The sequence below is a fragment of the Trematomus bernacchii genome, unplaced genomic scaffold (genome assembly GCF_902827165.1).
Source record: "Trematomus bernacchii unplaced genomic scaffold, fTreBer1.1, whole genome shotgun sequence".
Classification (NCBI taxonomy): Eukaryota; Metazoa; Chordata; class Actinopteri; order Perciformes; family Nototheniidae; genus Trematomus; species Trematomus bernacchii.
Window position 1 is genome coordinate 3,224,777 of NW_022987469.1, and position 17,387 is coordinate 3,242,163.

At 42.1% G+C, this 17,387-nt stretch overlaps 1 pseudogene; it reads left to right on the forward strand.

Moving 5' to 3' along the window:
- Positions 1-16,940, forward strand: part of LOC117493388 — a 42,361-nt pseudogene extending 25,421 nt beyond the window's left edge.
- The last annotated feature ends 447 nt before the right edge of the window (positions 16,941-17,387 follow it).

Genomic DNA, 17,387 nt, shown 5'->3' on the forward strand with positions numbered 1-17,387 from the left:
TGACTGTGATTGTGTGACTGTGATTGTGTGACTGTGTGACTGTGTGTGTGACTGTGTGTGTGACTGTGTGTGTGATTGTGTGATTGTGTGATTGTGTGACTGTGTGTGTGACTGTGTGACTGTGTGTGTGATTGTGTGACTGTGTGTGTGATTGTGTGACTGTGTGTGTGATTGTGTGACTGTGTGTGTGACTGTGTGTGTGATTGTGTGACTGTGTGATTGTGTGATTGTGTGACTGTGTGATTGTGTGACTGTGTGTGTGATTGTGTGACTGTGTGTGTGATTGTGTGACTGTGTGTGTGATTGTGTGACCGTGTGTTTGATTGTGTGACTGTGTGATTGTGTGATTGTGTGACTGTGTGTTTGATTGTGTGACTATGTGATTGTGTGACTGTGTGTGTGATTGTGTGACTGTGTGTTTGATTGTGTGATTGTGTGACTATGTGATTGTGTGACTGCAGACTGAAGGACTGTTCACACAGAGACAGATCGATGAGCGCTGCTCTGAGATCAAACATCTGAAGCAGGAGCGGCAGAGGCTTCTGGATCTGATCCGCTCGCTGGAGAGCGACATCGAGGATCTGAAGAGGACCGTCTCTGGACACGAGAAGACCAGCCAGAACAAGGTGGCTTTAGACTTAACATTCAAATCCAGCATTGGTTTTGATATACAAATAAATACAATTTTGGCCGTTTCCACAATCATATAATAATGTCATGTTTTATCCTAAAGCTGTTGGTTTTGTTCGATATTCAAATCAAAGTGCTGTACAGGGAACAAATATAAAATAACAAGATAATGAAAAATAAGATAAAAAGCACAATAACTAGAAACATATAAAAACACATACAAATATCAAAATGTTATGTTCAACTAGTATTAAAAGCCAGAGCTTGTTCCTGCTCTCCTTCTAGCGCCACTTCTTGCTCTGATTACTGGCATTTAAAGGCGGGGGTGTAAATGCACGTGTTAAAAACCCAACTAAAGAGAATAAAAACACCTACCTATATATGTTTTTTTTTTTTTTGCCGTTTTCACAATGATTCAATATTATGATGATTTATCTGGGTCTCTGTAGTTACATTTAAGGTTAAAACTAACGGCCCGTCCACACGGCAGCGTCGCGTGCTTCAACGGAGACGCTTCCCATTCACTTTGAATGGGGTGATGTCACGCTTTGCCGAACTGCATTGTGGTTCCGTCGCTTCGCTTTGCCTCTGTTGCTCGCTTCGAAAGTTGAGAACAGTTCAACTTTTCAAGCTTTGACGGAAGCATCAGCCAATCAAATCATATGCCAGTACAAGCTCTCTAGCCAATCAAACCGCGTGCTTGTGTGTCCGGGGCGGGAGATTAATGTGATTGGTTGTTGGTCGCGAGCCAGATACGCCCACCGGCAAGCTTCAACACATGCTGCCGTGTGGACGTACCGTTAGAGAGACTGGCAGAAATACATAAATAGACAAACAAAAAGATTTACTGTATGAATCACAAAGAAAATATAAACATAAGACCCTGAAAAAAGTAAAGGAATTAGACTAAAGGCTTCCAATTAATGCAAAATGTAAGGTTTTTGGTCAGTGGGGAGAATATTACCTTAATTGGTCATAATTTGTCTTGAATACATGTTAAATGAAATGAATATTTTTAATCTAAAGTAGCATTGTGAAACTCAAAATACTGAGTAATTCCTTTTAAAAAAAAATGTATTTGATAAATGCTAAAAACCCGGATAGCGAGTGTGCGCAGAATATTGATTTAAAAACAAGTCCTAAATCTAATTTGCCTTAAACGATACAAACCCTGTATTGACAATGTCTGTATGTAGATAATGAGAATATAAGCAATTTTTCATTTTAAGTGAGTGAGTCCTCCCCTAAAACTCCTTCCCCCCGACAGGACAAGACCATCTGCAGCCTGAAGAAGAAGAACCAGGAGCTGGAGAAGCTGAAGTTCGTTCTGGATTTCCAGCTCAATGAGATGAAGAACCAGACGAAGCTTCAACAGAAAGACATAATCGAGAAGAAGGAGTGCATCCATCAGGTCTGAGATCAGGGAGAACGTTTTCTAAAAACTAAAACAGTCATTGTCCAAACGTTAGTGACCAGGAGCTTAAAGTTAAAGGTCTCCTATCATGCTAAATGCACTTTTTGATGTCTTTTAGACATTGTTGGAGTAGAACACTTCTGCTACGCGCCGTTCGTTGGATGAGGCTGGATCTCTATTAAATTAAGAAAGGAATTGAAAACACCGGAATCAAAGTTATAACAAATTATCTGAGTTTACTTCTAGTAGGAAACCAAACACATATACAAGTTATACAGAGTACTCGAGCACTCCGGACTTTCAGGTTTGTGATGCGATGCGGATAAATGCGTCAGGATCAAACCACTCATCAAACCAAAAAGAAATTGGACTTCAGGTTTGTGATGCGATGCGGACACAGTTATCAGGACCTGCCACTCACCAAACCAAAAAAGCATTTTTACACTCAAAAACCTCAGTATTCATATCTGTCTTTGGGGCGGAGATTTGTCGACTCCTCCCTCCCATTTTCCTCCCAAGCGAATTAGAGAACCCCTGGGGAGGAGCTGTTTAAACTGCTCACCTCCTCCAAGTGTCCTGATTGGCTGGATTCGCTTCTGGCCGAGGTCAATCAGAGTTCCGAACAGAGAGTGAGATCCCAAGCCACACCAGGTCAAAAGTCAATGTTTATCTTTACCTTATCTTACTCTACATTCCTTTCCCAGGGGATATTTTCACCTAAACTATCCTCCTTCAGACATTTAAACTCTTCTCCACCTATTTAACGATGTCTTTTAACGACTTAATGACGACATCTGCTTTTAGGGGTGAAACCCAGGCAAGGTGTGTGTATACACAGAATCTCTGGATCAGTGAGTTTGGAAAGTAAGAATAACATTCCTATTCTATATATAATTACCCAAAACCGTTGTGATTACATAAAACAGTTCAAACAATACATGTTCACTAAAATACAATTCAAAATAATACATGTTTACTTCAATACAGTGTAGAATCATATCTTTTTACTTCAACATAAATATGTGTCCCCGGTGTGTCGGGGAACTCACGCAGCGTCAGAAAATAAAACCCTCTCTTTTCCTCCGTACCCAAATCTCTAAAAACGGGGCTACAACGGAGCTGATCCAGATTTGCGTCCGATATAACGTCATATCGGAAATGTAGGCTAGCTTTACACCCACGGCCCTATGAGAAACGTTGCTATCAGAAACAATGCCCGACTGTTTTGGACGTAATATGGTCGGTGTTTACATTAGCATCGCTAACACTCAGAGCTAACCTGTACTGGAGAGCATGTGTGTGAAGAAGCAGGAAATAAAAAGGAACTCACCTTGTGGTATAACCGGCAAGAGAGAAAGCCTTTGAGCTCCATACTGTTTCAGAAATAATCCTTGATAATCCATGATGGCGTTTCATCACGGCAGCATTTAGTTTAGACAGTAGCTGCCGGGTCCCGCATGAGCTCAGACCCCTCCTTTTTTATTTTGTATCAATTTATTTTTATTTGTTAAAGCTTTATACCCAAATCAGCACTTTTGAAACAGGAAGTGAAATAGAGGGATATGAGGCATGGCTAGAATGGGTGATCCGTTTGGTATTTTGAGCAAAACACTTCATAGACATGTTTTTTATATATTTTTATACATCTGAGACTATTGCCTAAAAATAGCATGAGCTATGTGACCTTTAAAGCTCCCATGTCATGCTTTTCCGGTTATTACCCGTCCCCTTGTGTGTTATGAAGGTTTTTATGCATGTAAACAGTGTGCAGAGTCAAAACCCTCAAAGTACACCCTGTAGCGAGTAAAACTCTAACACAGAAAATACCACCCCAAAACGCCTCGTTGGAGATACGTCACTGCCCATTTGATTCTTCCGGGTACCGCCTGATGTCAAGCGGTACCCGGAACGAAATGGACCAATCCCGAAGAGCTATGGCCACACCAGCAGCGGCGTGTTCCTCCTCCAGAGGTTCGAAGAACCGGCATTTCACAGACGAAAGCTTCCAAAACATTGCCCAGTTTGAGGCCGGATATGCACAGCTTGTTTGGACCGTTTGGAGCAGGGGAAGATCTGGGTATACAACCTGTAAGTTTGCATTGTTATTTGTGTATTTATCAAACAAGACTGTTTAAATGTGTAAACTGTGTTGGACTGCTAAGCCATTGACACAGTGCTAACTGTGCTAACTAAGTTGCTAGAGTTTCCATATATCAACTCTAATATCAGCAGATGGCCTTGCATACATGTATCTCATAGCAGGAGAATGTCTGCATTCACACACAAAATACCTATTGACAGTATACTCCGGGTGATTTGCCGGTCAGTCGCGAAACGTAATTACATTATAGCTGGCGTAGCGATCTAACACACGGAGCTAGAGCTAGTTTTGGTCGGAAAAACATTTTTGTGATGCTACGTTGCTAGCGTTTAAATATATCAACTACAATGTCAGCAGATGGCCTTACATGTTTGTCATGGCAGGAGAATGTCTGCAGTCACACACACGGAATACTCATACAGTATACTGTACTGTGATTTACCGTACATTGTGACCGTACATATACTGCATGTAGCTAACGAGGCTAGCTGTATGCTAGCGCAAAACAATGTATTCATGCAAGTTACATTGTATGGTAGCAGAATACCCGTATACGATTGCAATTATAAACACGTTATTGCTAGCCTAATATGAACCACTAGCTTTTGTTCATAGTAGTTTTATTACACTGCATTATAGTTGCCTTTCCTCCAAGCTAACGTTCATATCGTGTTAGCTACCAAGGTAAACAAAGCTAGGTTAGCATATTAGCAGGCAAGCTGTTCATTACACAACTACTACTAACGAATCTAAAACAACTAAGTTTCTCTAATATTTTGTGATTTGCATTTGATTTCGTCCAGCCAGATCCTGGCGGACAATCCATGACGGGGACGGGACTTCTACTACTACTGAGGCCTCGTGCTAAAAGGCACCGGCTGTGCGCAGGCAAGATGCGAGGAGGAATGGATGATATACCGTGTATATATGTTCATTTTGTACATTTCTAAAAATAAAGTTTAATGGAAATACTTAGTAGGCCTATCCTTTCTTCCCTGAATTCATATATAGCAAACCATGATTTGATTTCTCATCAAACAGTAGTAGTTTATAACGGGTAAAAATAACTTACTCTTTGTTATGAGAGTGGCTCGTAGGCCACAACGGAAAGACAAGGAGACATACACGAGTTTACAAAACCACGGCACATTTATTGTGGTAAATGCAGAGATAGGTGGTTGAGAGGATCGCAGAGTTAGTCTTCCTGCAGCCGCTTTGGAGAGAGACTGGGGCCGTCGTGTCCGGAGGTGTCCGTGATCGTGCTGATTAGCCTCTTCAGCTCCACCCCATCGTAAGACAAAGGCCCTGGGGCCGTCACACTCTTCTATAACAACAGTTAAAAATATATATGTATATAAAATATACCGCTGTACCGACGCCATGATAAGACTGATGTTACAACTCAACAATGTAATTATGATCAGTGGAAATGGCGATGACATGGGCCCTTTAAAGTAACTTGTAGTAAACAGAGGTGGGAAGTAGTGGAGTACAAATACTTTGTTACTGTACTTAAGTACATTTTTCTGGTATCAGTACTTTACTCAACTTTTTACTTTTACTTCTTACATGTTGAACACAAATACCTGTACTTTCTACTTCTTACATGTTGAACACAAATACCTGTACTTTCTACTTCTTACATGTTGAACACAAATACCTGAACTTTCTACTTCTTACATTTTGAACACAAATACCTGTACTTTCTACTTCTTACATTTTGAACACAAATACCTGAACTTTCTACTTCTTACATTTTGAACACAAATACCTGAACTTTCTACTTCTTACATGTTGAACACAAATACCTGAACTTTCTACTTCTTACATTTTGAACACAAATACCTGTACTTTCTACTTCTTACATGTTGAACACAAATACCTGAACTTTCTACTTCTGACATTTTTAACCCAAATACCTGTACTTTCTACTTCTCACATTTTGAACACAAATACCTGTACTTTCTACTTCTGACATTTTCCAAACAGGCTGGTTCCTTTAGTTTGAATGTGTGTTTGGTGGCGTGATCATTATTATTTTCATTGCGTCATTGCGTGCCTATTGATTTGAACACGATCCGTGTATCCATCATTTCCTGGTCTTCTCTAAAGAAGAGGGACCAATGTTGTCATGTTGCCGTTGTTCAGCATGGAAACATTCATTAGCTAACAATGACATTATTGTTCTATTAATATAAAGGGAGGTCAGGTACTCTTTAAAACAGATGGTAGTTATGGGTACTTTTTACTGAAGTACATTTCAAAGCCCATACTTCTTTACTTTTACTTTAAGAAGTTTAGTTGATTGATTGATTGATTGAAAAGTTTATTAACAGCTTGTATATTGGGTACAGTACAGTACAGCTCAAAACATACAATTGTTAAGGGGATGCAGACCAGAGAAAGACTTTCGTCTTGTTTACATCAGGGTCCCCCATTTCCAATTCATCATATCATTTAAGACATATAAGACATATATGACATACAGATGGCTTATTTACAATTTACATACAGGTGGTTTTTTACATACAGATGGATTATTTACAATTTTCATTTTAGATTTCGTTCTAATACATCCTAACCGGACATTTAAGACATACCAAGTCTACAGATATACAGTTAGTAACAGAGTCTAAAATGCGAGTATATACATAGATGGGGGGGGGAAGCTGTCCATTGTACGACAGGTTGAGATTTGTACCATTACCGGGGCCAGTTTTGCAATGCTTTCCCCCGAAGGTGCTCTTTAAGAGAGGTTTTGAAGGTAAGTATAGTTTTACTTTCCTTTACAGTTGTGGGAAGAGCGTTCCACCTTGATGTGGCATAATTGCGAAACGTGTATTCCCCTTTTTTTGTGCCAAATCTGGGTTTTACATGATTTGTGGAGCTCCCTCTGGTGTTATGATCATGGTATTCCTTGACCTTTGGGAAGAATTTTGACATGTACATGGGTACCATAGAGGTGTAGTGGATCTTGTAGACCAGGCCCATTGCAAGTAGCTGTACTCTGTCGTCTACTCTAAGCCATCCTAGGTTGTCAAAGTGGGCAGAGGTGAGGTGGGTTCTAGATGAAAGGTCAAGCAGTAGTCTGACCAGTTTATTTTGCGATGTTTGAAGTTTTGTTTTTAGCGCCTTGGAGGTGCTATGGTACCATGACGTGCAAGCATAGTCATAGTACCCTTGAATGAGTGCTCCTGCCAGAGTTTTCAGGGTGTTTTTGTTTACCAGAGAGGAGATCCGGTATAGGAATCTAGTTCTTTGATTGACTTTTTTTATTACATTGGATGCCATTTTGTCACAGGAGAGGTTTGCCTCAAGAATAGATCCTAGGTATGTAATTTCCTTCTTACTTGTGACAATAATGTCACCCACTGCAACTGAGAAGTCGTCGGATTTGCTGAGATTATGTTTCGAACCGAAGAGAATGGACTCTGTTTTACCCAGGTGTAATGATAATTTATTATCGGCGAGCCAGGTGCAGATTCTGCCGAGCTCGGAGCTGAGGGTTTTTTCAACCTGCAATCTGCTCCTGTCAGAGACCAGCAGGGCTGAGTCGTCCGCGAACAGGAACAAGTTGCAGTCACATGCTGATGACATGTCATTTGCATAAATTAGGAACAGTAACGGACCTAATATGCTTCCTTGTGGAACACCACAGCTCACTGGGAGGGGGGGGGGACAGAGTACCGTTTACCTCCACCATCTGTTCTCTCCCCTCCAGGTAGGATTGCATCCAGCTCACCGATAGTTTATCAAAACCAATTGCTTTTAGCTTGTCAATCAGAATGGGGTGATTGACAGTGTCGAAAGCCTTTTGTAGGTCCAGCATCACCATGCCGCAGTATTTACCCTCGTCCACCTCTTGTTTGATGTGGTCGGTCAAATAAAGAAGGCATGTGTCAGTGGAGTGGGATGTTCTAAAGCCAGATTGAAATTCATAGATTAGTTTCTTTTCTGCGAGGTACTTTTCGACCTGTTCATATACTATTTTTTCCATGACTTTCGAGATGGAGGTAAGTATAGAAACAGGGCGGTAGTTGCCTGGGTCCAATTTGCTGCCCTTTTTGTGCAGGGGGGTTACTCTTGCAATTTTGAAGTCTTTGGGTACTTTTCCCTGTTTTATGGAGAGGTTAATTATGTGAGCTATGACTGGTGAGATGGCGGTTGCTGTGTCTCTGAGGAATTTGGAGGGGATATTGTCGTGGCCAGTGGCCTTGTTAGGTTTGAGGGCGCTCAGTTTAATGAGTACCTCTGCTGTTGTTACCCTTGCTAGACTGAAATCATCTTTGCGTACCCCTAGGTTTTTGTAGTAGGTCATGATGTGATCTACTCCAAAAAGCCCTGAGTGGGAGGGTAATTTATTTACAAGAGTTGTGGCTATGTTTGTGAAAAAAATGTTCAAGTACTTGGCCACATCCAGTTTGTCTGTGATGAGCCTGTTATCTGTCTTTATGTTTAAGTTTGAAAATCTCGTTTTGAGTTTTTTGCTGCAGCCAAGCTGGTTATTGAGTAATTTCCAAAGTTCACGGGGTTTATTTTTGTTTTCCTCAGTTTTGTCATTGATGAAATTCTTTTTGGCAGTTTTGATCATGGAGCTTACGTCATTTCTTAGTCTGTTTCTTTCAATTTTTAGTTCAGTCACGTGGGCCTGGAGTTCACTGCTCGTGCTTTTGGAAAGCATTGACTGACTTTTATGAAACTCAGAGCATTTTTTGTCTCTGGTTTTCATGGCGGTCAGTATGCCGGAGTGCATCCACGGCTCAGCGCGATTTTTTACCCTGGTTGTTCTTAGGGGGGCCAAATCATTGAGTATTGCAGAGAATTTGTTTTTGAAACCAAGCCATGTTTCTTCAACTTGTGTACCACTGAGCTCATCTGACCAGTCCAGGCTCTCCAGTTCTAGGTTAAAGGCCTCGCTAGAGTAGTTTTTGAGGTCTCTAGATATGACTGTTTTGTGACAGCCGGCCTTTTGTTTTAGCTTTTTGCGGGTACAGAATATCATATAATGATCACTGATATGCTATAACCCCTTTACTGGAGATCCTGGACCTGTCAGAGGTCAGAATGAGATCAATGGTAGTTTGTGTTGTTTCACATACCCGGGTGGGTTGGGTGATTAGCTGGCTGAAGCCGTGCAGATCACAAATCCTACTGAAGGACTTGAAGACGGACGTGTCTTTACGTTGCATATCCGTGTTCCAGTCTCCAATAATAATTGTCTCTACATCCCCCACATCAGCCAAACACCCATCTAATGTATCATAAAAGTCACTCTGTTCCGGTGGTCTATAGATTGTCCCGACTATTACAGATTTAGCATTGTCAAAAAGAATTTCAACCCACACAGATTCAATATTTTCATGATGCAGGTCAGTACGGTTTTTGAAATTGGTGTCTTTATGTATGTACATGCAGACACCACCTCCATTCACGTTCCTGTCCCTTCTCACTACAAGATAATCTTCAATTTCAATCTCTGAATCTGTAATGGAATTGTCCAATTTGGTCTCAGAAAAGCATAATATGCTTGCCTTACCGTTCATGAACAGTTGCCTGAGTTCAGCCAGTTTGTGTCTCAGACTGTTAGTGTTCAGATGAAAAATATGTAGTCCATTTTTGTTGTTTAAATGCATAATGTCGTCAGCTTGAAGATATTTGTCTTTGTCCGTTACAGCAAACGGCTTGCGGCCTGCCGTGGTGCTTGGAGCGGTGGGGTGGTGGGGGGAGGGAGGCTCCGTTGTAGCTTTAGCCGTCGATATGCTAGCAGGGTGGCTAACAACATGGTGGATATTTGTTCCCTCGGATCTCGGTTCTCTTCCTCTCGTCACTGCCTCATGCGTGTCTGTCTGCCGAGGCGTCCCCGGGGGAATGTCGAAGTCTCCGTTGATTCCTCGGTCTCCGCTGTCTCCATGGTCTCTGTTGTCGTCGCGTAGTTGTTGCTGTAGCGGAAGAGATGCTAGTTGTGATGCTAGTTGTGATGCTAGCTCCTCCAGCCTGCAGGACTGGCTTCTTGTCTGCACCGGGCCCGGATTCAGATGGATGTCTCCCGCTAACAATAAGACCAAGACGATCATACTTCTTCGGTCTAGTTTGCCTGACGGGGGTAAGTACTTTCGCGTCGGGTTTGCAGTTAATAATGCATGAATGCTTGCACTTCCAAAAGCGAGGTGTTTCCTTTCCCAGCCGTTGAGAAGGTAAAAGTCATTGTGGTTCATTTTATCCCCGCTTTCATTACTCTCCTTCACTAAGTGATGTTGCCTCATTGATGAGTTGAGGTAGGAGTCCATAATCCATATTGTCAGGAGGATGAAATATGTGAAAAATCGTGAGGAATAACCTCCAATGCGGGAGCTCTCGGAAATGCGACCACTCATAGCGAAACCGGAAGCTACTTCTTCTAGTCAGTACTTCTACTTTTACCAGAGTATTTTAAACACGAGTATCTGTACTTCTACTTGAGTAAAGGATGTGTGTACTTTTGCCATCTCTGGTAGTGGGTAACAAAGACACTGTGAGTCTCAGAGAATCTGTTTCTCTCTGCCTGCATGATTTCAGTGATGAGATGTTTCGTGTGTTTCAGCTTCAGAAGGAGCTGGGTCAGATCGATAAGAGCAACACTCAGCTGAAGCTCAGCGTCTCCGAGCTGAGGCTCAAACTGAGGACCAGAGACAAGGAGATGCACAAGAAGGCGCAGAAGGTGAGAAACACTTTCAAACACTATAGAGGTTACATCATGATACATGCTGCTTTTCCCTAGAAACAGATATTAGATATTGACTGGAGCTTTGTTTGTTTTCCTCCTCTCATAGAGGCAACTGTGTCACATGTTTGAATTGTTAACACCCGCACTGTGTTTCTCTTTCACATTGGAGTATTCCACATTACATTTATTAGCAAACCTGTAATATTTGATGGGAATAGACTATTTTTTACAAGAGAGTAGACTTCTTCATTTCAATCAGGAGAGACGGTTTGGATGTAAGAATACATATTTATTGCCAGGAATACACAAATGAATGTAATGGAGTTTTGGCGATTAGGCCCCGTTGTGCAGGAGTATCATTCGGGAGGGGAGAACCGATCCGATGAAACCCCCAGGGGTCTAGACACTGGTGGTGGTGAATGGATAGTTGGGGTCGGTCTGAAGGGGAGTGGCTTAGCTTGACCCTGGTGGTGGTGAATGGATAGTTGGGGTCGGTCTGAAGGGGAGTGGCTTAGATTGACCCTGGTGGTGGTGAATGGATAGTTGGGGTCGGTCTGAAGGGGAGTGGCTTAGCTTGACCCTGGTGTTGGTGAATGGATAGTTGGGTCGGTCTGAAGGGGAGTGGCTTAGATTGACCCTGGTGGTGGTGAATGGATAGTTGGGGTCGGTCTGAAGGGGAGTGGCTTAGCTTGACCCTGGTGGTGGTGAATGGATAGTTGGGGTCGGTCTGAAGGGGAGTGGCTTAGCTTGACCCTGGTGGTGGTGAATGGATAGTTTGGGTCGGTCTGAAGGGGAGTGGCTTAGCTTGACCCTGGTGTTGGTGAATGGATAGTTGGGTCGGTTTGAAGGGGAGTGGCTTAGCTTGACCCTGGTGGTGGTGAATGGATAGTTGGGTCGGTCTGAAGGGGAGTGGCTTAGCTTGACCCTGGTGGTGGTGAATGGATAGTTGGGTCGGTCTGAAGGGGAGTGGCTTAGCTTGACACTGGTGGTGGTGAATAGATAGTTGGGGTCGGTCTGAAGGGGAGTGGCTTAGCTTGACACTGGTGGTGGTGAATGGATAGTTGGGGTCGGTCTGAAGGGGAGGGGCTTAGCTTGACCCTGGTGATGGTGAATGGATAGTTGGGGTCGGTCTGAAGGGGAGTGGCTTAGCTTGACCCTGGTGGTGTTGAATGGATGGTTGGGGTCGGTCTGAAGGGGAGTGGCTTAGCTTGACCCTGGTGGTGTTGAATGGATGGTTGGGGTCGGTCTGAAGGGGAGGGGCTTAGCTTGACCCTGGTGGTGGTGAATGGATAGTTGGGTCGGTCTGAAGGGGAGGGGCTTAGCTTGACCCTGGTGGTGGTGAATGGATAGTTGGGGTCGGTCTGAAGGGGAGTGGCTTAGCTTGACCCTGGTGGTGGTGAATAGATGGTTGGGGTCGGTCTGAAGGGGAGTGGCTTAGCTTTGGGTTGCGTCGAGTCACCTGAAATGACAGCTGACAGAGGGGAGAGCAGATTTAAAAGGTTTAGCGGAGCGCTGTGATAGGCTTGTGAGAATAGAGCGAAGTGATTGGTTAAGCTGGGGAGTGACGCCCCCGATCACTTATTGAGAGGAGAGAGAGTAGAAACATAGAAATAGTAAATGAATCAGTAGAGACGGTCTTCCTGGTTGAACTTGCGCTGAGCTTCATATGTCAAAGCAGAACAATTATGATGACAGGGATGCAAACTCATCAGGTATGAAAAAGGTGACAAGGATCCGAGCCCCCCGACCCCACGGAATATCGGCTTTAAAATTAGGAATAACAGAGGATTTTAGCAGTCAGAACAACTAAAGCAGTTAATAACAGAAACGCCAAATAGTCACATCTAATAGAAATGTATAAAAGCATTTATTTTAATTGTGTAGCAGTCAGTTTATAATTTTGACAGCACTGTTGAGCATTTTGAAAATGTATTTTCATGCCTCTGTGCAAGGCTTAGTCTTTCTATCTTTATAGCCAGTGGTGTAAAGTAAGTTCATAAACTCAAGTACTATACTTGGGTACAATTTTGAGATACTTAATAATAAATAAATTAATAATTAATTTAATTTATATAGCGCTTCTCATCTGCCAAGACAAATCTCGAAGCGCTTCACAGCAAAGGACACTGATACAATTTGAGAGATTAAACGAATAATAATAATAATAATACAAATTAAAAATGTAAACAAAATTAAATAAAAATTAAATATAAAATTAAATAAAAATAAATAAATAAAATAAAAGTCAGAGATAGCGATAAAAATGGCAATACTCCAGGTGTACCATGCTCAAAGTTTATTGGAAGGCCTGCCGAAAGAAGAGGGTCTTACGGCCCGTCCACACAGCAGCGTTAAAAAAATCTTGGAGGTGGGCGTATCTGAAGCTTGGGGATTTTTTGCGAGCAAGGCACCAACAACCAATCACATGAATCTCCCGCCCCCGACATACGAAGCAAAAAAGCCCGAAGTAAACTGGATATAAACTCCCCAAACAGGCGAAAACCTACCACTGTCTCTGCCACCTCCCTCCATGCCTGGCTCCTCCGGTTTATATCCCGGTAGGTAAATAGGGACTGGTCATAAAGCACCGGGTGATTCCCTACCGCTAATTTCTCCTCCATTTTTTGGAATATGAGGAAATGACCTGCGGTATGTCTCTCCCAGCATACACGCAGTTTGATTGGCTAGAGCTTGAACTGTCAGATTTGCATACACAGGATTTGATTGGCTGACGCTTCCACCTCAGCTTCAAAAGTTGAACATTGCTCAACTTTGAATCCTGAAAATCCTGAAAATCTCCGCTCTGCTTCCCACAATGCAGTTCGGCGAAAAGTGAGGCAAAGTGACGTCACCCCATTCAAAGTGAATGGGCAGAAGCGTTCCAAGATTTTTTTAACGCTGCTGTGTGGACGGGCCGTTAAGGCCGTCTTACTTGTACTTTATTTAAGTATTTCAATGTTTTGCTACTTTGTTCTTCTACTCCTCTACAGTTCAGAGGTAAATGGTGTACTTTTACTCCACTACATGTATTTAATACCTTTAGTTACTTCACAGATGTGGATGAATGATGTGAAATATAATCAAGTGTTAAATCAGACTTTAGTTCCACCTGGAGTAAATCCACAAGCTACCCTGCAGTATACAAAGTCATTCAAACTAGCTGCACCTTTACCAGCTTTGAGAACACTTTCATGATCAATCATTATAAAACATATCATATATATTATCTGAAATGGACCAATCTGCACAATGACTACTTTTACTGTCGCTACTTTAACTATATTTTGATGAGAATACTTTTCTACTTTTACTTGGGGAACATTTTGAATGCAGGACTTTTACTGTAACAGAGTATTCCTACACTCTGGTACTTCTACTTTTACTCAAGTACAAGATCTGAGTACTTCTACTTTTACTCTAGTACAAGATCTGAGTGCTTCTACTTTTACTCAAGTACCACCTCCGTTTATAGCCTATGAAAAAAACTATTTGAAAACGAAGGCTAAAGCTAACGTTAGCAGATAGTGACAATGTATGCTAGTTAGCTAGCTCAACGATTCATTAAATAATATTGTGACAGAAAAACTTTTCAGTACACATCACGCTCTGCCGCTCCAACAGGGAGCTCTGCTCTGAACACCTGAACGGCCCGTTCTAACAGCTGTTCACCAGCGGTCCAGTCTGTGCCACAGTGACTCCGGACCGCACAGTTAATATTAACGAACGCACCGTAGGTAATGTAGCTGCTGAAGCTAGACCCTCATCCCGGAGCAGCAGAGCCTTATTATACATCCATGAGCAGAGCCGACAGGCAGGAAGACTCGAGCACACAGCTCACGCTTCATTATAATATATAAAAAAAGAACACCATGCCTGTCATGATGGCACATAACAGCTCGCGGCCGCAGATTACTCCAGGTCCCAGACCCCCCCCCCCATACCCCAAAAATATTCAATCACACAAACGACCTATTTTGGATTCAAAACGGCGAATTTCGCCGAAAGGTGACAAGTTTGCATCCCTGATGATGATAGCTTCATTTGATTCGCTGCTAAGCAGAAGGGGATGGACAGTAACACAAAATGGTCTTCATTAAAGAAGATACTCACTTTATTTGTCTAACTGATGAAACATTTTGTTCATTTATATAACTAAATGCCAGGAGAAGTTGAAATCAAACTGATCATTTTGGCTCGAAGTTTTCCTTTAACTTTAAAACTAATTTATGCACCGCTTTGTTTCCAGTGTAGAGATTATTAAAGACCCCAATAACTCTTTACAGTTACACATTCCCAAAAGAAAGATGTGGTTAAAAAATGAAATATCCTAAATGTTTTGTGCGTCCAGGTGAAAGACCTAGAGACACATCTCCAGCGGCTCAAGGCAGACCTCCAGAACTGTGTGGGCTTCATCCAGGAGCCCAAGAAACTGAAGGAGAGCATGAAGAAGATCTACGCCCGATATGTAGCTGACGGGGTGAGGGTTCAGAGAGAACTCTTTAAAGTAGAGACATTACATACTGATATACACCTGAACATCAGCAGGAGAGGACTCTTTAAAGTAGAGACACTAAATACTGAAATACACCTGAATATCAGCAGGAGAGGACTCTTTAAAGTAGAGACATTACATACTGATATACACCTGAACATCAGCAGGAGAGGACTCTTTAAAGTAGAGACACTACATACTGATATACACCTGAACATCAGTAGGAGAGGACTTTTTAAAGTAGAGATACTACATACTGATATACACCTGAACATCAGCAGGAGAGGACTCTTTAAAGTAGAGACACTACATACTGATATACACCTGAACATCAGCAGGAGAGGACTCTTTAAAGTAGAGACACTACATACTGATATACACCTGAACATCAGCAGGAGAGGATTCTTTAAAGTAGAGACACTACATACTGATATACACCTGAACATCAGCAGGAGAGGACTCTTTAAAGTAGAGACACAACATACTGATATACACCTGAACATCAGCAGGAGAGGACTCTTTAAAGTAGAGACACTACATACTGATATACACCTGAACATCAGCAGGAGAGGACTCTTTAAAGTAGAGATACTACATACTGATATACACCTGAACATCAGCAGGAGAGGACTCTTTAAAGTAGAGACACTACATACTGATATACACCTGAACATCAGCAGGAGAGGACTCTTTAAAGTAGAGACACTACATACTGATATACACCTGAACATCAGCAGGAGAGGACTCTTTAAAGTAGAGACACAACATACTGATATACACCTGAACATCAGCAGGAGAGGACTCTTTAAAGTAGAGACACTACATACTGATATACACCTGAACATCAGCAGGAGAGGACTCTTTAAAGTAGAGACACTACATACTGATATACACCTGAACATCAGCAGGAGAGGACTCTTTAAAGTAGAGACACTACATACTGATATACACCTGAACATCAGCAGGAGAGGACTCTTTAAAGTAGAGACACTACATACTGATATACACCTGAACATCAGCAGGAGAGGACTCTTTAAAGTAGAGACACTACATACTGATATACACCTGAACATCAGCAGAATAGGGGCTCCTAAAGAGTGCAGGGGTTAAATTCGGTCCCAGTCTCATTGGGAGTCTGCTTGTGTTGTTTTCTAGGTGGAGCAAAGTGGCGTAGAAGAAGAACTTCAGAGGGCTTTCTGTCGGCAGCGTGATCACCTGGAGAAAACGGTCAACGGGCTCAAGACCAGACTGGCCAAATCTGCTGAGCAGCATGAGCAGGTCTACGACAAGATCCTGAAGGTAAGACATGCAACAGATTTAAAATATTGGAACAATCCTAGTCTATAGTTGTATTCACATGACTCGTCGCCCCCCCCGCAGAAGAACGTTGGTCTGATCACTGAAATAAATGAGCTGCGTAAGGAGCTGCTTCTGCAGAGAACTCGAAAAAAGGAGTCTCAGCGTGAAGAGGTGGAGTGAAAAACTCAGAGTGACTCCCAACTCCCCCACCGTGCAGAGAGGCCTTCATCGACACAATAATACCCGTCAATGATTTGCATTTGTTAAGCTTGTATTATTTGTATAAGATTAAAAATGTATCTTCGTCAGCAAATCACCGTTTGATTTATTCCTGAATATAAGACTGAGAATATGGAGCAGGAAGAAATGAAACTACACGGTGTGAACTCAATAGTTTATTAACACAACTCTTAATAAATGTTTAACAGAAAAGGTGATAGAAGAGTAAAAAACACACACAGAGAGAACCAGAAGTATAACAGAGAACCAGAAGTATAACAGAACCAGAAGTATAACAGAGAACCAGAAGTATAACAGAGAACCAGAAGTATAACAGAACCAGAAGTATAACAGAGAACCAGAAGTATAACAGAGAACCAGAAGTATAACAGAGAACCAGAAGTATAACAGAGAACCAGAAGTATAACAGAACCAGAAGTATAACAGAGAACCAGAAGTATAACAGAACCAGAAGTATAACAGAGAACCAGAAGTATAACAGAACCAGAAGTATAACAGAGAACCAGAA